The 21,536-nt window shown below is 42.3% G+C and overlaps 1 protein-coding gene and 2 long non-coding RNA genes across 43 annotated transcripts in view; all 3 read right to left on the bottom strand.

The window, feature by feature from the left end:
• Nucleotides 1-14,255, bottom strand: part of LOC120368947 — a 74,660-nt gene extending 60,405 nt beyond the window's left edge. Inside the window, exon 1 of the long non-coding RNA XR_005582857.1 lies at nucleotides 14,130-14,255. This is a non-coding gene — a long non-coding RNA (uncharacterized LOC120368947). The remainder of the gene's footprint in view (nucleotides 1-14,129) is intronic.
• The window catches only part of FHIT (fragile histidine triad diadenosine triphosphatase), a 997,853-nt gene that overhangs the window by 482,590 nt on the left and 493,727 nt on the right, over nucleotides 1-21,536 (bottom strand). The window lies entirely within an intron of this gene.
• The window catches only part of LOC120368949, a 279,418-nt gene that overhangs the window by 153,588 nt on the left and 104,294 nt on the right, over nucleotides 1-21,536 (bottom strand). The gene's annotated exons all lie outside the window — the stretch shown is intronic.

Genomic DNA, 21,536 nt, shown 5'->3' with positions numbered 1-21,536 from the left:
AAGCCCAGGGGAGACCCCTCCGTTTTGTCTTCAGCTGGCTAAAGAGAGAGCCTCTCCACCTCCAAAGATACCTGAAAGAAACTGGAACAAAGGACAGTGACTGCAAGGGGTATGAGTGTTTGCTGGACTCAGACTATAAGGAGATTAGTCTATAAAAGGAAGTATTCTGGAACTGGTGAGGATTTTATCTGTATTCGGTTGGATTAGACATAGACTGGTGTGTTTTATTTTATTTTACTTGGTAATTCACTTTGTTCTGTATCAGAGGGGTAGCCGTGTTAGTCTGGATCTGTAAAAGCAACAAAGAGTCCTGTGGCACCTTATAGACTAACAGACGTTTTGCAGCATGAGCTTTCGTGGGTCGCCTTGCATCCGAAGAAGTGGGTATTCACCCTTGCATCCGAAGAAAAGCTCATGCTGCAAAACGTCTGTTAGTCTATAAGGTGCCACAGGATTCTTTGTTGCTTTCACTTTGTTCTGTCTGTTACTACTTGGAACCACTTAAATCCTACTTTTTGTATTTAACAAAATCACTTTTACTTATTAATTAACCCAGAGTATGTATTAATACCGGGGGGGGGGGGGGGAAGGGGACAGCTGTGCATCTCTCTCTATCAGTGTTACAGAGGGCTAACAATTTATGAGTTTACCCTGTATAAGCTTTATACAGAGTAAAACGGATTTATTGGGGTTTAGACCCCACTGGGAGTTGGGCATCTGAGTGTTAGAGATAAGAACACTTCTGTTAGCTGCTTTCAGTTAGGTCTGCAGCTTTGGAGCAAGTAATTCAGACCCTGGGTCTGTGTTGGAGCAGACGGGAGTGTCTGGCTCAGCAAGACAGGGTGCTGGGGTCCCGAGCTGGTAGGGAAAGCAGGGGTAGAAGTAGTCTTGGCACATCAGTTGGCAGCTCCCAAGGAGGTTTCTGTGATCCAACCTGTCACATTGTCTACATACAAAAGTAGGGGAATAACCCAAGATGTGAATTGAAACTGATAATTATACTGGTATAAATTCCCATGTGGACAAACTTATTCTGGAATAAGCGTGCCTTTATCTATTTTTGCTTACAGCACTTTGGAAGGAGATTACGCTTAATTGAAAAAGGCCACTCTTACAGTGTGCATATGGGGAGTTAAACTAATATAACTGTGATGCTGACAGACCAGGGGCCAGCTCATGCCAAGGCCTCTAGGCTTCACCGAACAATGACGAAAGCAGAGCTGGAAACCAGTCTGGCTCGCCTGTGTGTTAGTATTGTTAAGAGAGACAGAGTTATAAGAACATGCTTAGACTTTATGGAATGCGTGTAGGATGCTGCATGTCATAATCTTACTTGTAATATCTGTATCTCATGGTATAAAGTAATATTTCAGTGTTTGTGCGGTAGCTATAAAAGTGTTTGATAAAACTGTAACACCCCCCTCCCCACAGTCAGAAAAGAAGCATTACTACGTGTGAAATGCTAGTACACCATAAGAGGTGTCATCATCGCCCCAACACAAGAAGGCCTCTCGACACCAGACAAGCCATTGTGGAACATTGGCGGAGCAAAAACTTTAACTGCTTTCCCCACATACATGAAGAGGATAGTGCCCAAGTCCTCGTCCCATCACAGTTTGAACTTTAGGGAAAGGGAATGAAAATGCCTGACAGGAGGAAAATCATCATCACTCCGCTGATGGTGAGCTGTACAGGGGATACATTCCCTAAAGGGAAGGGCAATGTCCACGCTGCTCGGTGAGCACGCCTTGCCCTGGCTACTTCTCCCACATGGCAGCTGAGGAAGTGAAGTGCCGTAATGGCATTTGCAGGGGGATAGAAAAGGAGGGAAAACCTAAGACTGGACAGTAACAGAATATGGTAAAATATTGATGGGTAACATGGCAATAAGAATGAGACATTTAGGCAAGATGCTGTAATTTGCAAAATCGGAAACAATTCTTGTCTCTCACTCTCCTAGCTCCCATAAATACCAAGGAGCAGCTCTGAGGATACACTCCTTCGAGGGAAGTGATCTTAAATGCTGTTTCCTATCTAACATCACTCCGTTATATTCACACACAAGTCAAAGCTATTTCCTCCCAGTCCTCAAACTTTTTTTTAATTTTAATTCTTAAAGGTGACCCGTGAAGGAGAAATATATAGGCTTAGGCTCTTTTTGTTTCTTTATGATGGCCAAAAGAAGACCTGAGAGGTTTGGTTTTTTTCTTTTTTTTTTTTCTTGCTTGTTTTTCATGTTAGAAATTCAGGTCTTTGCTGCACTGAAAGGCTCCATGATGACATCACTGGACTCAAGAGAGTGAAAGCTAAGCACTTGGGAAATGAAGGGATTTTTAGTCAAGAGTGTTCTTAAAAAACCCCAGCTTTTGGTTGCTTTTTGTTACGATGTGATGTTAAGGACTAATTTTCCTTTCAGGAATGTATGCCTTTGTTAAAGATGCTGCACTCTCAGCTCTTATACACTGATTGAACAATATACATGCTGCAAAAAATCCAGGAGCTCTCCAGGAAAGCCCAGATGTGACATTTCTGATATTTCTAAGGCTTAAAAATAAATAAATAAAAATACACCCAAGGAGAAGGGGGGAGAAACCTTTACAAAAAAAAGCCTTTGAGGTCTTATTTATCCATCAAAACAAATCTAATTTTAAAAATAAAATCCTTTGCAGGTCACCTTTGACACATGAGAGAAAGGTCAGCTTTACAGACCATAAAAGCCTGTTGGTACAGCCATTACAAACTCTTGGTTGATATCTGGTATTAACGTGCCTGAGCTAAAACAATAGGCTGAGTGATTCTTTTTATGACTATCTTTAAAAAAACAACGACTGAAGTGCCTTCCATGGCTTTTGAGATCAATTGTATCTTAGAAACAATCCAGTCCTATACTACTTGGTTTTGGATTAGCACTCATTTCAAGCAGTGCTCGGCATTGATACATAGTGATATTTAGTAGAATGATAAAAATATGAAGGTTACTTACTGTAAGTGGACGTGTGAGGTTCCGATCTGTATGCCACATGCAGGGGAGGGTTTGCATGTGCACCATGCATCTGAGACTAGAGATTCTAACAAGCAGTGTCCATTGGCCCACACACATGCTCCTGAGCGAGGGCCTAAGAGGCAGTGCACGTTGATGGCCCCTCAGTACTTCTTACCATGAATCTAACCAGATCCGAAGCAGAGGGGACAGAGACCAGATAGTGGAATACAGACAGGGACCACATATGTCAAAGAACTTCCATTTACAGTAAGTAACCTCCATTTCTTTTTCAAGTGCTGGTGCCAATGTGTGTTCCACGTGCAGGTGATTAGTAAGCAGTGCTCAGACTGGAGGTGGAGACAAGTGTGATGAAGTGGGACTGTTTTTAATGTTTCCTCTGAATACTGTGTGGGTGGCCTCAGTTTCCCCTATGCATTTCCTAAGTCTCCCATGTGCATAAATGGCCAACACTCTGTATCCTGGCAACAAATGGCCGGGGCCCTTCCCCCCTGCAAGGGAATAGCTAAAGGTGAACAAAGAGATCAGGTGACCTCCTGGCCCAGAAAAGAGACAAAGGCCAGAAAGGAGGGGCTGGAGGGGGTTTCAGTTGGAAGCTGGCTGGGGACAGGAAGTGAGGGCAGATGGGGTTGTCTGGCTCGCTGGGCCCTAGAATGGACCCAGCTGAGGGGTCTGGTTCTCTGTACCTACAAGCTCTGGTTTTAGACCGTGTTCCTGTCATCTAATAAACCTCTTGTCACTGGCTGGCTAAGACTCACGTCTGACTGCAAAGTGGGGGTGTGTGCAGGACCCTCTGGCTTCCCCAGGACCCTGCCTGGGCAGACTTGCTGTGGGAAGCGCACAGAGGGGCATATGCTGAATGCTCCAAGGAGAGACCCAGGAGGTGAAGCCGTGTGAGCTTCTTGCCCTGAAGACAGTCTGCTCCAAGGGAGATGAGGCTCCCCAAAGTCCTGACTGGCTTTGTGGGGAGCAGTTCCAGAGCATCGCCCGGGGATTCCATGACAACGAGGAAGTCGGCAGCTAAGCAAACACCACTGCAGCATCCATAACACAAGTCACTCCAGAGAACACCAGCATTTCCAACTACACAGAACCCTAAACATTCAAACCACGACAACGCACATTGAAGGCGTGGATTCTAGATCTGGGTGGGTTGCCAACTTCAAGATGTGTCGGGACCATTCTGTCCTTCCTATGCTGCTAAATGAGAGGGGAGTCCCGGCCTGAGAACTAAGGCTTTTGATAGCATTCGCAGAACCAGCCTATGGCACATTCTGCAGGCATTTGGAATCCCTCTCTGTAAAATCATCATCATCATCATCATCAAAAGCTTCTTTTCCAACTTTACACGCAGTGCTGATCAGAGTGAGCTCAGTTTTGAAGTCAAAACAGAAGTACATCAGGGGTGTGTCACGTCTGCAATCCTCTTCAGCATTGCCATCGACTAGGTAATGTGGCGTACAACAGAAGACATGTCAAGAGGCATTAAATGGACTCTTCTCATCCCTTGAAGACCTGGACTTCGCAGATGATCTCACTCTCCTATCACATACCCAACCCCATATACATGAAAAAACAACTCGACTCAACACATTTAGCCAGCAAATTGGACTGAAAATCAACCACATTAAGACAGATATCATGACCTTTAATATTGCCTCATCACCACCACTATGATAGAGGATCATGTTCTTACCAATGTAGAAACATTCACATACTTGGGCAGCACCATCAGCCAGGACACCCGGAACAGAATCAATAAAGCCAAGAACACCTTCAGGAGCTTAAATACAGTCTGGAAATCACCAAAATACAAACACCAAAACCAAGCTCAGGATTTATCAGAGCTGCATACTTTCAACACTACTTTATAGTGCAGAATGCTGGGGAATCATAGATGATCAGGGTTGGAAGGGACCTCAGGAGATCATCTAGTCCAACCCCCTGCTCAAAGCAGGACCAATCCCCTGACAGATTTTTGCCTCCGATTCCTAAATGGCCTCCTCAAGGATTGAACTCATAACTGTGGGTTTAGGAGGTCAATGCTCAAACCACTGAGCTATCCTCTTCCCGCCCCTGAGTAAGTACATGTCCAAACTGCCTTAATTCCATACAACCTCCATATCTTTTGGCCTAGAACAATCTCAGACCAAGACCTATTCACACAGTGCCACCAAGAAGATATGAGCACCATCATTACCAGGAGGTGCTGGAGATGGATTGGCCACATGCTTTGGATGGAAACTGATTCCATCACCAGAATAGCATTAAGATGGACAACTGAAGGCAAGCGAAAATGAGGCTGCCTGAAAACAAGGCAAAGAGATGTTGAAGTGGAGCTGAAAAATCTGGGGCACAGCTGGGGAACTATTGGAAGACTTGCCAGCAACAAACAGGAGTGGAGGAGCTTCATCACTGCCCTAAACATCAGAGATGTAATGGGAACATGACAATGACTGAAGGTATTGAGCGCAACTTTGCCTTGCCATATCATCCTCCTTCCTTCACCATCACTCCAAACCATTTCCAACACTGAGTCAATGTTTACATGTTTCATTTGTCATCATTTGATATCTTTCAAGTTAGCTAATGGAATTGTAATAAGGTGTGACAAAGCTTCTGATTGGTTGACTGCAATTTAAAATTTGCAAAGCAGACATGCATTGGGCATACGCCATGTAACAGCTGCAGTACTTGGATTCCTGCTAACAACAATACTAGCAGTAATACTGTGACTTCCCTTCTGGCATGGATTATAGGAAAGTCATGGGTGACACTGATTAAATCTCCCCCTTATGTAGCTCAGAGCTCCAGGGGCAGAGGGGACTTTCTCTCCCATCCATCCTTCCTTCTTGTGTGGAAGAGCTCAGCATGCTGGGAGACACTTCCTCCTGTCCTGGGGCCTGATTCAAAGCCCGGAGTCAACACAATTATGGCTAAAGAGTTCAAGGCGTTTTGGATCAGGCTACTAACGAGGAGCTCCAGGAAAGAGAATCTACCTTCTCCCCTCCTGCCCGTAATCAATCATCTCCATGTGAGGATTAATGAAGGTAGTAAGAGATGTGGCATGCTGTGTAAGAGCTAAGTATTGCCATTATTCTAGCACAATCACTCTGTTCTGCATCTATTCATCCTAGGGGTTAATCACTGAAACACAAATACTAGATAGTACCAGAGTAATAATACTATAGCTGGCACTTCTCTAATAATATGCATCTTCAGCTAATGAACCTCGACGTTCGTTGGGGCAGGGCAGTGAGTAAATATTATCACCATTTTACAGCTGGGAGAACTGACGCAGAGAAGCTAATTCTCTCGTTCAAAGCTATGCAGTGAGTCAATGCGGCAGAGGCAGGAATTTCTGTGCTCCCTCACCATGACTCCAAGGAAGATTGTCTCAGAGCTTTGCATAATTTTATTTTCTATTTTGTGATAAAACATGAGTAAAATGTATCTAATTAGCCTCATAAGTCTGTTACCGGTTCAGAGTTTATTACAGTAAAACAGATATCACTGTGAGCAGAGAAATCAGCTTCTCTCTTTAGTTAACAGCTGTGCCACTGGCATGTGTTCCCTTCTACACTATATACCCAAACTGGTGATGCTGCTCTCGGAAAGCAGTCTGCTCCCTGAACAGGCAACTAATTGGAAAGGAGGCAAAAGGGCACTTTATAGATGTATCTTTTTGTCTTAGGAAAATTATTCAAGTTTGACAACGTGGGCAGGTGTTTCTGGGAAGGAAGGAACAAACATTGACAAAATTCCCATTGGCCAACAAGAATAAACATCTGTTGATGCAGTAAGTGGCTTACTGGACATGACACGGGGCTCAGTGTCTGTATTCCTTGCAAATACACACGCCCTAATATACCCTGGTGTAACTGCATTCAAGTCACTGGAATTCCACCAAGTATGAATTTGACCCAATGATCATTGCTAATGATAAGCTAAAGGAACAGCCATTAGCAAGGCTGATGTCACTGCCTTCTCTTCAGTTACCAGATATATGGAAGAATTAAAAATGTATTTGGCTAGGATTCAACATGACTTCAGTTTTCTAAGATGCAGTTGGCTTGGTACCATATAGTCTTCTGTTAAATCATACCCATTAGGCAGTGACCGCATCGGGCATTCTGAGATTTTGAAAGGATAAGATTTTTTTCTGAAATGATTGTTTTTTAAAACCATAGAAGTCTATCTTGCTGTTATCCTTACTAAAGCAGAACTGTGCAACTTTGCCAACCCTGCACATTAGAAGTGAATGAAAGGCACAGTAACAGTGACTGCAAGCTTAAATTAAGTGAGTGGCATTTACTTTCTTAAAATGAACAAAAGCAAGTTCTTTTAACTGATCAATTACTCCCCGTTTTATCTCTATAATCTTGCTGCATTTGCACGTCTGGGTGTGCCAACTCTTATTCTTTAAATTAAACGCAATCATCTGTTCTCCAGAAGAAAGAAAACACCAAGCTAGATTTAAAAAGATGAAAGGGTTGCATAAGACACATCTCAGAGGCAAGCTTTATGTTATGTCAATGATGAGTTTCCCTCCAATAATACTGGCTGTAAACATATTTGTTTCAAAATGCACTCACTGCTCCTGTGCTTTATCTGAGCGGCACACACTGGCACAGATGCAGTGCATTGTATTTTGGGCCATCGTGGGAGACTAAAACAAGACTTATATTCCCTAGTCAATGATTATGACATATTCAGCCTCTGCCAATCATAAAGGAATAACAAATGGTGTTTATGGGAATAGATGCTTCTCTGGGCTGCCTCTTGCAGGCTAGCCAAGAAGCAGACAAAACATATTCTTTAATAAATTCCGCGTTAGAATGGAGCTTTGTGAAAGCAGAGGCTTGGTGTGTTTTAAAAGCCTATTGCTTTTCCAAAGGTACCAGTTCCTCAGAGATGTAGGGTATGTCTACACTGCAATAAAACACCCACAGCTGACCTGGGTCAGCTGACTTGAGCTTGGGCTGCTGGGATATAAAACTGCAGTGTAGATGTCTGGGCTTGGGCTGGAGCCTGGGCGTTGGGCCCCCATGAGCGGGTGGGTCCCAAAGCCCGAGTCCGGATGCCTAACTGCGACTGTAGAGCCCCTCAGTGCAAGACATGGGCACCCACGTCAGGCAACCTGGGCCAGCCACGGATATGTTATTGCAGTTTAGACATACTCCTTGTATGTACATCAGAGGTCTTGGGTTCGGATTCTAGTTCTGAATTTTTAACCCTTTGTTTGCTACGTTTCCCATTAGGCAGAGTTCTCCTTTGGGGCACTCCACTCATCTAGAGCAGGCTTTACCATTGTACCGAAGATCTCACTAGGCCATTGATAACCCTGCACTGTCTTCCAAGCCAACGCAGGCAGTAAGAAAGCATTACCAATAATGACAACACAAATATCAATCAGGGAGACTGGCACTTTCATGTCCTTACATTCACCTTAACAGATGAACTGCAAAGCAGAAGATTTAAACAAGGAATGAGGCAGATCTGAGGAACTGCCAGCACTTCCAAGGGTCTGTAGTCCTGTGATCCCGAGGCTCCCCAGTTCAGCTCTGCATGGCTCCGAGATCCTGTAAATATGTCGGCTAGCTGCCTATGTTATTTAGAGCCTGGCTGCCCCCTTTCTGCTCAGCACTGAATGGACTCTGGTCCCGGTTCTGCCTTCCCCTTCCAAGCAGGAGCAGTAGGAAGTGAAGCCCCCACAGCACATGAAGCCAACAGTCATGTTTACAAGTTCCTCCAAGACTCAGCATCTCTTTCCCACTCAACTGGCAGCTGGAGAACTGCAGTTCCGATCCAAGCCTTACAAAAATCTTGGCCAAGTTCTCCAGCAAAAAGAGGGGCACCAGTACCTCATACTCCTATGGGGGAGGGGGGAGTTCTCTTTTCCCCACCTTATTTTTAATTAAAACATCCTTTTCTCACTTTTTCCTCACTATGCCATGAGAATTACTATGGCCTTCCTGCTTGGCAAGATGCTATTTGGGGGCTATCTTATTCATGGCCCATCCTACGGGGAGGATAAGTGGCTCATGTACTCAGAGAAGGGGCAGTGAATTTGTTCTTTTAATTGATTTCCTTAATCTTGTCAATCATCTGTTTAAAGAATAATATTTCCAGTGAGTTGTATGTATCAAACTTCACCATTAACTTTTAGAGCTGGGTAATAAAAATCAGGTCTAGAGAGTTGCTGATCATGTCTGAAGCAATTCACTACAATTTTGTGGAAAGGTTAAATAAATTCTACCGGATGCTTGATTTAATTCTGTAGCAGTGGTAATGAGGCCGCCTTGCTGTCTGTAATTCTACATTATTATTTAACGAATGCACTGGCAAGCCTGTCTATAAATATTCCTATTTTCCATAATTTTGTGACTTTCATAGCCAAACCCATTAAACAGCTTGATTTTTTTTTCAGATGACTCTGTGGAAGTATTATTAAAGGTCTGGCATTTGTTTTTGTGAGGTGAGGTAGATGACACACAAACTGCCGAGCGCTAGGGGGGGGAACCTGGAATTGAGTGACACACCACTCATCACTTGTCACTACTGCAGCCCTTGCAGTCAGTATCGCAAGCTTTTAGATTCACCACACTGAAGACTGCATCTTCAGCTAACAGAGTAACTGACAGTAGCAGTAGTAGGTTGTCACCATCTACGTGGATGAGCACTAGAAGGGAATGGGACACTGTCGGTGGGTTTCACAGCTATTTGCTGACAGCAGAGGAATGAGGAGACACAGGATTCTATTCCATTCCAGACTCCATTCGATTCTAGTGGGCACAGACTCTTCTGCCTGCTCCCTTATGCCTTGTCCTCTCCAACCAGTCCCTTTCCTGCCTCTTCCTCACCCTGGCTCCTCATTCCAGTCTCATTCTCCTCACCTAGCCCATCCCAATCTCTGCTCCTCAGGGCTTCTAATACCAATTCTAATCTGTTTGCTCTGCAAGTCCTAGTGTCACCCCTCTGAACTCCCTGTCCCAATCTCTCCCACCCCTACTTGCTTGTCCAGCCAGACCCAGTCTCTCCCCACCTCCTCATCCAGTCTCAGTCTCCCACTCCTTCTCCCTCACTATCTACCAGTCCCACTCAGTTTCACTCTCCACCAGCTCCCAGTCTCCCCCTCCATCTGTTTCTCCTCTACCCCCTACTGCCAGCCTCCACTCTCAGTCTCCCCTCTCCAGGATTCTTGTCCCCATCTTCTGCCTTGACTACTAGATCTAACTCTAGTCTCCTAAAATAGGTTCCCCCTGGGCACTGCCTGGGCCCACAGGGAGGCAACTGATATCACAGTTCAGCTCCCAGCCCAGCCCAGAGCTGAAACTGCAGGAAAAGTTCTGCTCAGCCCTGGGCTGGAGCATGCCCACTATGGACTGAACAATCAGAAAACGTAGCTATGAAGTTCTAGTAAGTCTACTGAGTATGTGTGAACTGCACTTTGTCCGAGGTTTAAAACTTGGCTAAATTTGGTCTGAATTTCAAAGGGACAGCAAAAGACATAGGACAAAAAGGCCACTCTCTCCCACCCAACCCCCATGTTAAATTTCAAATCTCTGGTCGAACACATGTGGATGCTAGAGCTTCCAACAGAAAAGGTCACCAGATTTTTTTTGTTTGCTTGTTTTTTAACCTGGGCAAAACTGATTTTTCATTAACTTTGTTTTCATAAACAGATTCAATTTTTTTGGCTGAAATGAGAGAAAAAAAATTAATGCATCCTAAGGCAGATAACCAGAATGGAAAACTTCAGCCTGAGCTATTAAAGTTTGGCAAAATTATAAGCAAATGAAAAGAGGATTTTATAATGAGCTGTCCTGGACAACCCTAACAATAGGGTGTGCTATCAGTGCCGCCTATACTAATGGTGGCTTACCCTCATGGAGCTGATCCTGAAAGACTTGAGCCTATACTTGAAACACATTTCCAAGTCTTGACAGAACTGGGACCTTATAAAGTTAGACGCATGTTTGCAGCCCTCTCCTTTCTTCCCACTACCCCTTCAATACAAAGCATGCTCCTACACTACCACTGCGTAGGTTTTGTTTCCTCCGAAAGCAATTTTAAAAGGTCTCAGTCATTCTTATCAGTCTGTGAAAGCAGATGCCATTACAACAGAGGCAACATTACTTAAGATGTCATTTGTAAATGGACAGAGATGGAGGGGGGTTATTGTTATCAATCAGTCCATAATGTGCTATAAAAGCATTTATTCAGCTTAGTCCCATGTTTTGTAGCTATGAAAGAATTATCATGGGAAGCAATTGGATCACCCTTACTACTGCGAATATGTAAATGCAATGTTAAGTGGCAGAAGTGTTTTGTTCCTTGAAGGCACAGAATACGACAGGCTATAGACTGCCCTTACTTCATACACAGAACTCCCACCGCTGTCAGTGGGGTCCCGAACACAGAATGACTCAGTATATGCCCTGAGAGCCTTTACTTGAGTAAGAAATTTAAATGACAGATAGACCCATGGAATAAAAATCTCACTGCTTTTAAAACTGGTCAATGCAAAAATATTCGTGTCTGTTTTAAAAACATTTTTTTCCTCTCTCCCCCCTGAAATCAAAAGAGAGTTGCTGCCCAACACCATGTTCTGGCTGTGGAAATGATGAAAACTTCTTTGAAAACTGCAAAATTTCTCTTTGGGGCAAATGAACGATTTTGCCTGAGATGGAATTCTGCTGTTCACTGGCAGATTTGGCTCATTTTTACCCTGGATCAAAATATGATAAGACTTATCAGTTCTTAAATTCATTGGGAAAAAGTTATTTCCCCCAATGAGAAAAAGCAGCAAACAATAAAGGAATTCCATATTTAAGAAATTTTGAAGCTTCATCTAAAGATTTAACTTTAATTAAGGATAGTTTTCCTTTTCAGACAAAGGGGGAATTAAGTAACCTGTATTACAAACTAGAAGAGTGAATGATTTCCAATAAGATAAACCCTTCTATAGCAAAGACTGGGAGCCAATCAATTAGACCTTGGTAGGGAGCTACTGAAGAAGTGGTAAGAAAGATTTGTTTTCTGAGAGGAAAGAACAGATGTGCCCACAGCAGAGTTCTATAGGGAAGTACAGCACATGCCAACAGTAAGATGTATATGTAAAATGTGTAAATCAACAAGCCAGCGTGTATTTAAGAAAGCCATGCCAAGTCCATGTGGCTTGTACATAACCACCTTATTTTGCAAAATCAAATCAAGGAATAATTGTACATTCAAAAATCTTCTTGGGATAAATAACTTGAAGTGTTATGAGCACGGCTGAATCCGAGGTAACTGGCTGCACGCAGTGTGCAGCCCAGTAGGAAATACGGACTGTAAATCCTAACCACCCAAAGCAATTTTTAAACATTAGGCAGGATGTTTGTCAATTCATAGTAAGGGTGAACTGTGTGATCTGCATTAGCATGAATAGCTCAGAAATCTGTAGCACTGTGAGGGCTGAAATTTGGCTCCTATATCCATACAAATATAGCTTGTCTAGAGAATCTAAATCCATCATATGGAGGTAAAAAACCCATAATATTCCTGCCAAAGGATATTATCATTTGTCAGTAATTTAGATGAGAAAGTTGTGTGTTGAAAGTACAGAACAACCCACAGACTTAACAAGTCAGGCCAATATGATGAAATTGTTCAACTGCTAAAAATTATTTCCAAAATAGGTTCAACATGTTTGTTACCTTTTGATCACCTTTAGATAAATAGTGTGGTAAATAGTGTGGTAATGCTAGAAATTACTGACCACTAAGCCTTCAGGGTGAAGAAGTGATATCACAATGTGAAGGGATGAGTAAACATTTCTGATTTTTGAAATATTCAGATCAAATCAATCCACCCCCAGAAGGCCTTGGCTTTTACTCACATAAGAGCAACCATACTGGGTCAGACCAAAGGTCCATCTAGCCCAGTATCCTGTCTTCCGACAGTGGCCAATGCCAGGTGCCCCAGAGGGAATGAACAGAAGAGGGAATCATCGAGTGATCCATCCCGTTGCTCATTCCCTGCTTCTTGCAAACAGAGGCTAGGGACACCATGTCCACTTATGCACTCTCTTACTTTGAGCCTCTTATTGGATGGAGACAGAGGAACTTACTTCCTCCACTACCTCCTCTACCATGATCTTCAGAGAACTGTAGGCTAGCCCCATCCCTTGTTCTGGAATCTCTAATTCTGATCCTTAGACTTCTTTTTCTACTATCCCTCCAAAAAGTCCTACTAGGACCATCTCCAGAGGGCCAGAAGAACTGTGTTCCACTCTCCATCCTATGAGAAATAACCTTGGGCCCACTTTTGGATACTGGGCTTTCAACTCAGGAATTAAGGGATGCCCCAGGATAGGGAAATGGCTGTTCTGTGTAGCTATTGTCAGCAGCAGAGCAGGAAATAGGCAAACAGAACAAATATTAGTTGAAAGCATCTGGCAATATTTGGTGTACCTAATGCGGCCAATATTCATGCTACTGTGGCAGTAAATCAATTTACCCAGCTACAGTTATTCAATACGTTACCATGTCGGTAAAAATCCTGCAGAAAATACATTATGGTGTGATAGGAATTTCATTTGCATTAAGATGCTATGTCTCTGAACAAGATGTAATAACATGAAGGAGAACTGGTTGACAGTTTATTTTCCATAAAGCCTTTGACAAAGTCCCACACAAGAGTGTATTAAGGAAAATGATTGTGGATTAGAAACATGCTAAAAACTGAGACTGTTCACAGGGGAGATGAATAAGAGGGGACATGACAGAAGTACATAAAACCCTGAATTGTATACAAGGTAGATCAGGCACTCCCGTTTACCCTTCCTCTTAGGACAAGAGCCAGGAGATAATCACTCAAACCAAAAGACATCACATTTAAAAAGTGGTCTTTTTCGCACAGTGCATAAGCAACCCTTGGAACTCACTGTCACAGGATATTGCGGCAACAATTTAGTAGGATTCAAAGTTGGATTAGACAGTTCTGTGGATAATGCACCGCATCCCCGGTTACATTTGGTAGAATATATTTTTTGTTTTTAAAGACAGGATACAAGCCCTCACACTTCCAAGGCACAAACCAGTCACTAAGAGGGAATCTTCTTTCCTAACCGCCATCAACTGACCTGTTGTGCCATAATTCTCCACTTAGGGGATTCTCGTAACTTCCTTTTAAGGACCTGTTTCTGGCCACTGAGAGAGACAGGATAATGGGCTAGATGGATCACTCATCTGATCCGGTAAGGCAATTCCTACATTCTGAGGGTACATTAAAAAGAATCCATTAGTCCTTCATTGAAGCAGTGAATGGGTAATTTGTTTATCAGACTTTGCACTACTGTGACTAATTAACAATTAACATATACAAGAGAAATGAAATACCACACCAGAACAGGGAAGATGATTGTGGTACCAAGCTGGCATCTCAGGATCTTTAATTTTCTAGACATAGTGAGAAACGAGATATTAATCATTCTACATCATTCATATAGTAGGCAATATTTTAGCACCAAATTCTCTTTTTAAAGACATACTTACATTTCAATGACATAACAGAAGTTTTACTGGGATTTCCCCCTGCCCCAGGAATAAATTTTCCAGTCATGATTCATCACTGAGATGACACAACTTACAGTTATACTGGCACATCCATCACATTGTATTCAATGCATCATGAGGTGACACTAACTGTACGAAATCCCAATGCCTCATCACACCTCAGAAGAAATGGAGCCTGATTCTGAATTCCTTTCTTGAGCAAAACTCCCAGTGATGGACCCAGAGTTCTTAATAAAACCTCTATTGCAATTTCAACACCTTGTTATTTTAAGAGTTATTAAAGCTAAAAATATCTACATAATGGTGATGATTAAGCTTAGCTGGGGTCTATACGCAGAAGGAAATAACCACTGTTTAAACATGTGTCCACCTTTTAACTCCATCTCCTCTGTAAAAAGCAAAGTGTATCCAATCTGCAGTGGCATTAACATGTGATTAGTGTTGGTAGTTTTTTTAAGCTTTAAAAATATAACTCAATAGCAAACAAATCTTACTGCACTTCATGCTCCTGTATTACTCTCCTAAAACATACAGAATTGTTCTGCTCCTGATCACAAAACTAACAGCACTAAGTATACATCATCTGGTCACTGGCTTCTCACTACTTTCACTTAGCATTTTATACTAGCATCCAAGACTATAATAACTGGGCCCTACTGCTCTCTCAACCAACTTCCTTTCTGTCTTGAAGAACAGCTGTGGTTTTATTACCATACTTCTGTTAAAAGCAAAATACAGTTTTGTTAGAGTTGCAAGCTTCACATGTAATCTAACAGCTTCCCCCAAATCAAACTTCCACTTAGATCAGTGGAGGTCTTTGTTTTGATTTTAATGGAGTTGTGTCAATCTATAGATTAGAGGCTTCACGTTGGTTTGGTACCAGTGTAACGCAGTTACACCAATATTACCTGGCATACAGGCCCGATGACTATCAACCCCCTTACACTTCTGGGTGCAAACCAGATTCAGCCTTTTTCTCCACAAACAAACCACCTATTGAGTGCTTTAAAACACTCTCTCACCTACTCAGAGAAAAAAATTGAATTATTCCAAATAAATCCAATCTTAAATGTGGAAATAGTGTTTTTCCATTATAATACAATACTCTAGTTCATCCTTACCCATCATAACATGTGCACCTTCAGGCAATCTATCTGAGCGGGGTAGTCACCCGCTCCTGCCCTGAGGGGTTTAAAGACAGCCCTGGGAGAGGCCTGTGGCAGGGAAAAAGCTACTAGGTTGACTGGGGAAGCAGCTGCAGCTGGGCCACGCCCTAATCAGGCCTCAGCTGGCCCTATATAAGAGGCTGGGAGCCAGGAGCTCATCAGTATCTCTCTGCTTTCAGAGAGAGGGGTCTGGCTGCTGGGAAGCTCAGGGTAACTAGAGTGAGGCAGGGCTGGGGGAAGGCCAGAGGGGCTGGGAGCTCCAGGCTGGCAACTCCCCAGGCTGCAGGGCTTGTCCACGGCGCCATAGAGGTACCGGGTTGCAGAGAAAGGCAGCAGGTCCAAAACCCCCTTGCCTGTGATGAGTGGCTTATACTGAAGCCTGCCCCAGGGAGTGGGGGCTAGTTGGTGACTGGCAGGAGCCTATGACTGAGGCGAGGTTGGGATATTGGGATTCCCTGGGGAGGGGAGACCCTGAGACTGAGGCAGCACCCCAGATAACGGGGCACTGGAGTCTAGGGAGGGACATGGTGACCAAGCAACAGTGGGATACTGGCCTGCAGAGGGTGCTCCAAGGCTGGCAGAGCTAATTCCTGGAAGAGACCAGTAGGAGGCACTGCAGGGGTGAGTCCACATGCTTACACTGAGCAATAAAATAACATTAACACTGTGGTATATTCTGCCACCCATCCTTTAAAAATCACAAATTAATTGATGTGCTTACACTTGACATTTGAAGGGAAATAAAATCAATATTTCATATTTTGTTATGATGTAACATGAAGAAAAGTAGAAAATGCCATTAATCACATAGCAAGTACGGCATATGGCTTGAGAATATATAGTAAATAAACAGCAATGGAGAACTTCAGCTTGCACTTATGCTAATGGAGGATTTGATCATTTTAAATGGAAATTCACACTGTCAAAAACCTAAGACTGCACTTCAGGTTCATCTCCACTAAAATGAGACATTTATATTATTTCATAGAAGCATCTTGCTTTAACTGTGCAGTAATACATTTTGCCATCACAGTTCCTGAACAGCATTCTGGTAAAAGGAACAAGCCACAGAACTTGATTCTAAAAGCATCTAGAATTCTGAGTACATCAGCTTCATTATTGGAATCATCAAATGTAAACAAGTGAGACAGAACCGCAAGTGACCTATCAGCTCACCTACGAGAGCAAATTAATTACCCCTTGACATAAGTATCATTTTTATGCAGAGAGTCTGGTTCATAATGAGGTCTTTACTATGCAAACATATTTCAAGTAATTGTCATCTTAAGTAAACACATTTTAATTACTGTCACTTTTTTCATTATTCATTTTCAAGCCTACAATACCTGTCACAGGAAACTTCTCATGATTAAATGATTGTCATTTCCTGCTTTTTCTCATGGCAACATACTTCCCACTTTATTCCACTGGCAAACTAACTAAAATAAGTAAAATATACAATAAGTTCACAGAGACTTTGATGGTGATGGTGGTGAAGTTGTCCACCCTAACAGGTTTTCAAGCTTTATATCTGTTCCTTAGAGAGCACTTTCACACAGCATTGTAACTGTACAGCTGTCGGCTGCAATTAGGGTGTTGTGAGGCTGTTGTTGCTAAAGTGACATTTGCTACAAGCACTGTCATTTTGAAGAATATCCAAGAAGCAAAATGGAAATCAATGTAATTGCAAGTTATCAGCCTTAAATTTTCATTCAATTATATGACACAGAATAGCAAATTGAGAATAATTTCAGTTTACCTAGCGCAGAAGGTAATAAACGGGTATTGAAATTACAATGTATACCTCCTTAATTTCAGATCTGTCTCTAACAGTCTTAAAGGTGAAATAATAAAAATTATGTGCAAGTCATTTGCTTATGGATGTTGAGAACTTTTGAACTTTCTCTCTCTACTGAAAAAAAAATTCTGTGAAAAAAGAAAAAGTTATGTTCAAGGCACAACGCCTAGCATTATGCAATGTTAATATTGAGATATCAAGGCCTTAAAGTCAGAACATTCCAAAAGTTGAGAATTCACCCACGATTCTTCTAATTCAGTCACAAAACAGATGCCAGCCTTCTTGTCATCTACTAACTGGCCATATGCACAGCCTATAATTGATGTGATACACACAAATGCAACAGTCCCCTCCACTTGAATCTAAGCCTCAAGGAACTCTCCTAGGAGAGTGGTCAGAGGAAGGACCAACTCCACAGGTTTGTCGTCCTGTCTTCCGCTACAGCTCTGTGGTGCTTGAGCTCAGCAAATTTTGTGGTAGGAGAGCGTAGAAGAGGAGACCAGCGGCTCTCAGTAACTTGATCCCCTGCAGAGTCTACAGATTTCCATGCAGAAATGCCATCAAAGCAGACCTCCCTAGTCTCCTGGCAGACCTCCCTAGTGGTACTTATACACACACCAAATGAAGGTGTGTGTTACACATACCCATGCTAACTTTAATGTAGCTAGCCTAGGTAACAATAACAGTGAAGACATGGCAGCATGGACTTCAGCTCCAGCTAGCAATCCAAATACGTATCCAAAGTCTCCAGCAGATTTCTATTCAGGCAGCTGGCACTTGCTGAAGTTTGCCATGACATCTTCAGTAGCATTGTTACTCCAGCTAGATAGACTAGAGCAGGGTGGGGAAAAATCAATTATGTTGGAGGGGAAAAATCAGATTTTTTTTATTTAAATTAGATTTTTTATTCTCTTATTTAAATTATAAGCTTTTCTTTTAAAAATATATTTATTTAAATTGAAATCTGAATTTAATACAAAATATGTTAAGACCTAAACTTATTACAATTTAGTTGAAAAGTGAAACATGTTTTGATGGATCCAAAACATTACAGGTTGTTTAGCTTAATAAAAATAAATGTTATATGTGGTTATGTGTTTTATTAAATTCCAGTTACCACCCTAATGCAGCCTGACATCAATCATGAGGAAAAAGTTAATTATCTAGTAAATAAGCAATATATCAGTCACCATTTTCTAACATACTAAAAATATGCAATTAATAAGCATCTGAAAATATTAAGCTAGATAATTGCTTAAATAAATGTCCACAGTCATAGCGTACCCTCCTACGGAGCAAAAAGATGCGCCAAATCTAGTGAAAAGGCTCTATGTAATTGTAAATCAACATGTTTTATTGGTTATATCAACCAATGGCAATGCACCTTTCTTAGGAAAACAACAAGTACAAATGGAAAAGTTGATTTAAAACAAAGGTTTCCACTTAGTGATTTAAAATGCCTTGATTTAAATCAATCCGCCCTGGATTATGGCTAATTTAGGTAGGCATACCTGTGTTTCATTTATCAGGTCGACACACTCTCTGACTGCTGCAACACTCAGCCATACTGCCTTGGTGACGATGGCCAGAGAAGCACTGCAGAGAGAAAGCCCCTCTTGAAGGCTGGACACTTCCTAAGATACAGGGAGTGAGGAAACTGCCTTTCTCCTCTGTGAGACCTCCAAGGAAAATGTGATTGAAACGCCACCAGGTGACACTCATGGAGTTTTCTGAGTCCCTTTCTCAGTCCCCATGGGCATTTCTGGCCCATAAACTGCAATACATTAGAGTTTATACTGAACAAGGGGAAAAAGTATAAAAATAATATGATGGACCTGATCCAAACCCAGGCTGAAGTCATTGGAAGGATTTCCATAGGCTTCGATGGGCATTTGGATTTCCATAGATTTTGACAGGCATTAGATCAGGCCCTGAAAGTGTGCAATGTAACCATGTTGTTGTTGTGGGACTATCTTTCATCTCTAGAACATCCTTACTCTTCAGGGATCGATTTCTGATCTTTAGCTTTTATTAATGCTAATTTTCTGCATTTCATTTCCTAGCTCTTAGAAAGACAGACAGACACAAAGACAGACCTCTGTACTTATTCAGATGGTTGAGCTTGCTGGCTTTACTAGTGGAGCAAAGTTTGCCCTTTAAATGCAATCTCAGTAGAAAGTGCCAATGGAAATGCACAAAACGTTCATTAGTTTTTAAAGGTTTGAATTTTAAATTAACCAACTTACTTGAGAAGTGGCTAAGAGTAAGACAAAGTCACCTGAGCAGTATTAAGTACAAAGAGCATCTTAGCTTTTGAACAATGAACTCCAGCTAGAGTTTTTATTTATGGTCCAATTTGACGGATGCCAATGAAAGAACTAATGAGGACAGGGATTTCCCCCTCCCCCCCATGGATCGGGGCAGGGTTTAATCATTCTTCTGAAAGCCTGTTTCTGGGGTCATCGATCCACCCCACCTCACCCCACCCCCGGTCAAACCTCCTAAAGTGAATTTCCTTGCTTTGTCTTTTTGGAAGGTGATGGTTTTTCACGTTTTATCCTGTATGTTTTGATCACTGGATTGGTATGACATCCATGTCAACTCTAACCATGCACAGGTATGTGACAGCAGACAAAAATGTGGTTCTCAGGAAAAAGGATGTTACAGTTTCTGCTCCAGGACAACATCTTTCTGCTATTAAAATGTTGTACGTTTATGGAGAATGTAGAACCGTACTTTGCAGTGACTGCTTCTATGGCATGTATCTGAACCTGACTGTTAAGTATAGTGATGGAGGGTAGAATGAAGAACAGGTACCCTTTCGAATTGTGAAAACACACCTTTCTGTCCTCTCCAGAGGGGGCATGCCTCATTTGGGTTATAGGAGGAAGAGAGGAGCAAAATACACAGAGGCTCCAATTATCCCTAATGTAACTGCACTGACTGAAAGGACATTACAGCAGAGATGAGGTGGCATCAGCAGAACATATATTGCACTCTTAGATCTCCTTGTGCACCATCAATGGCTATAACTACAGATACTATTTTTCCTTTTAGTTCTGATAATTCTCATCTGAAGAACAAGGATAAATAATTCCAAACTGCAATGCACACAAGAGATAAATATATGGGCTTTGTTAGTGTTAAACTGACCAGAAATATGAAGTGAAAGATTAATTTAATCTATATAATTATTAAAAAATTCAATTTTATATCTGTAAGTCAAGGAGTTTTCACATTTTCTCATTCTGACACATATATAGAAATGTCTGTTTGAAAGCCAGGTTTTGAAATTAGCATTTGTCTATTTTTTTGCCTATCAAATACAATCAAACTGGGGATGGCTGAAACTTTTATAGCTCGTCTGACAGACATCTGGAGCCAGCGCTGTCACTACTCCTTTTTGTAAGTGAGGAGAAAGTGAACGAGACAGCCAGTACTTCAAATAAATGTTTAACGAAGTGCAGACTGAAACCTTTTACAGGGACATCATCTCTTGCAATTCAAAAAGGTTCTTTTTTGTTTGACTTCTGCTATTTGTCCTACACAGCACTGTCCCTATCCTGCTCTCAAGTTATTCTTCATTCTGATGAACTTGCAGTGTGCAGAAGGCTCAGATGATCACTAAGGCCAGGCTGTGGCTCTAACCCCACACTGTGATGGCAGGGTGAGGAAAGACTATTACAAGCAGGAGCCATACATGAATGCCAGGGGACTCAGCCAGCATTGCTCCTGGGGCAGCGCACGCAGGAATGACAGCCTTGACATACTTTGACAGGGTGCGGAGCATGCCTCCCCTGGCACCAATTCAGTCCCACTGCGGATGGGATCATCCCACCTTTCCACTTCTGCTGTACCTAGGTGTAGTGCTAGCCTGGAATGATTATAGCTGAGTCCTGCACCAGGGAGAGATTCATCAGCTGGGGAATTAAGTAAAGTGCCAATTCTGGTCCAGTTCTGGCACCTTGGTGCCAAAGGCCATGCAGCTGGCTGTTCTGAGGACGGCACAT

Source organism: Mauremys reevesii, linkage group 7 (assembly GCF_016161935.1).
Source record: "Mauremys reevesii isolate NIE-2019 linkage group 7, ASM1616193v1, whole genome shotgun sequence".
In the NCBI taxonomy this organism is placed as follows: Eukaryota; Metazoa; Chordata; order Testudines; family Geoemydidae; genus Mauremys; species Mauremys reevesii.
Note: the sequence above shows the minus strand (reverse complement) of the source record. Positions and strands in the feature narration are given on the sequence as shown.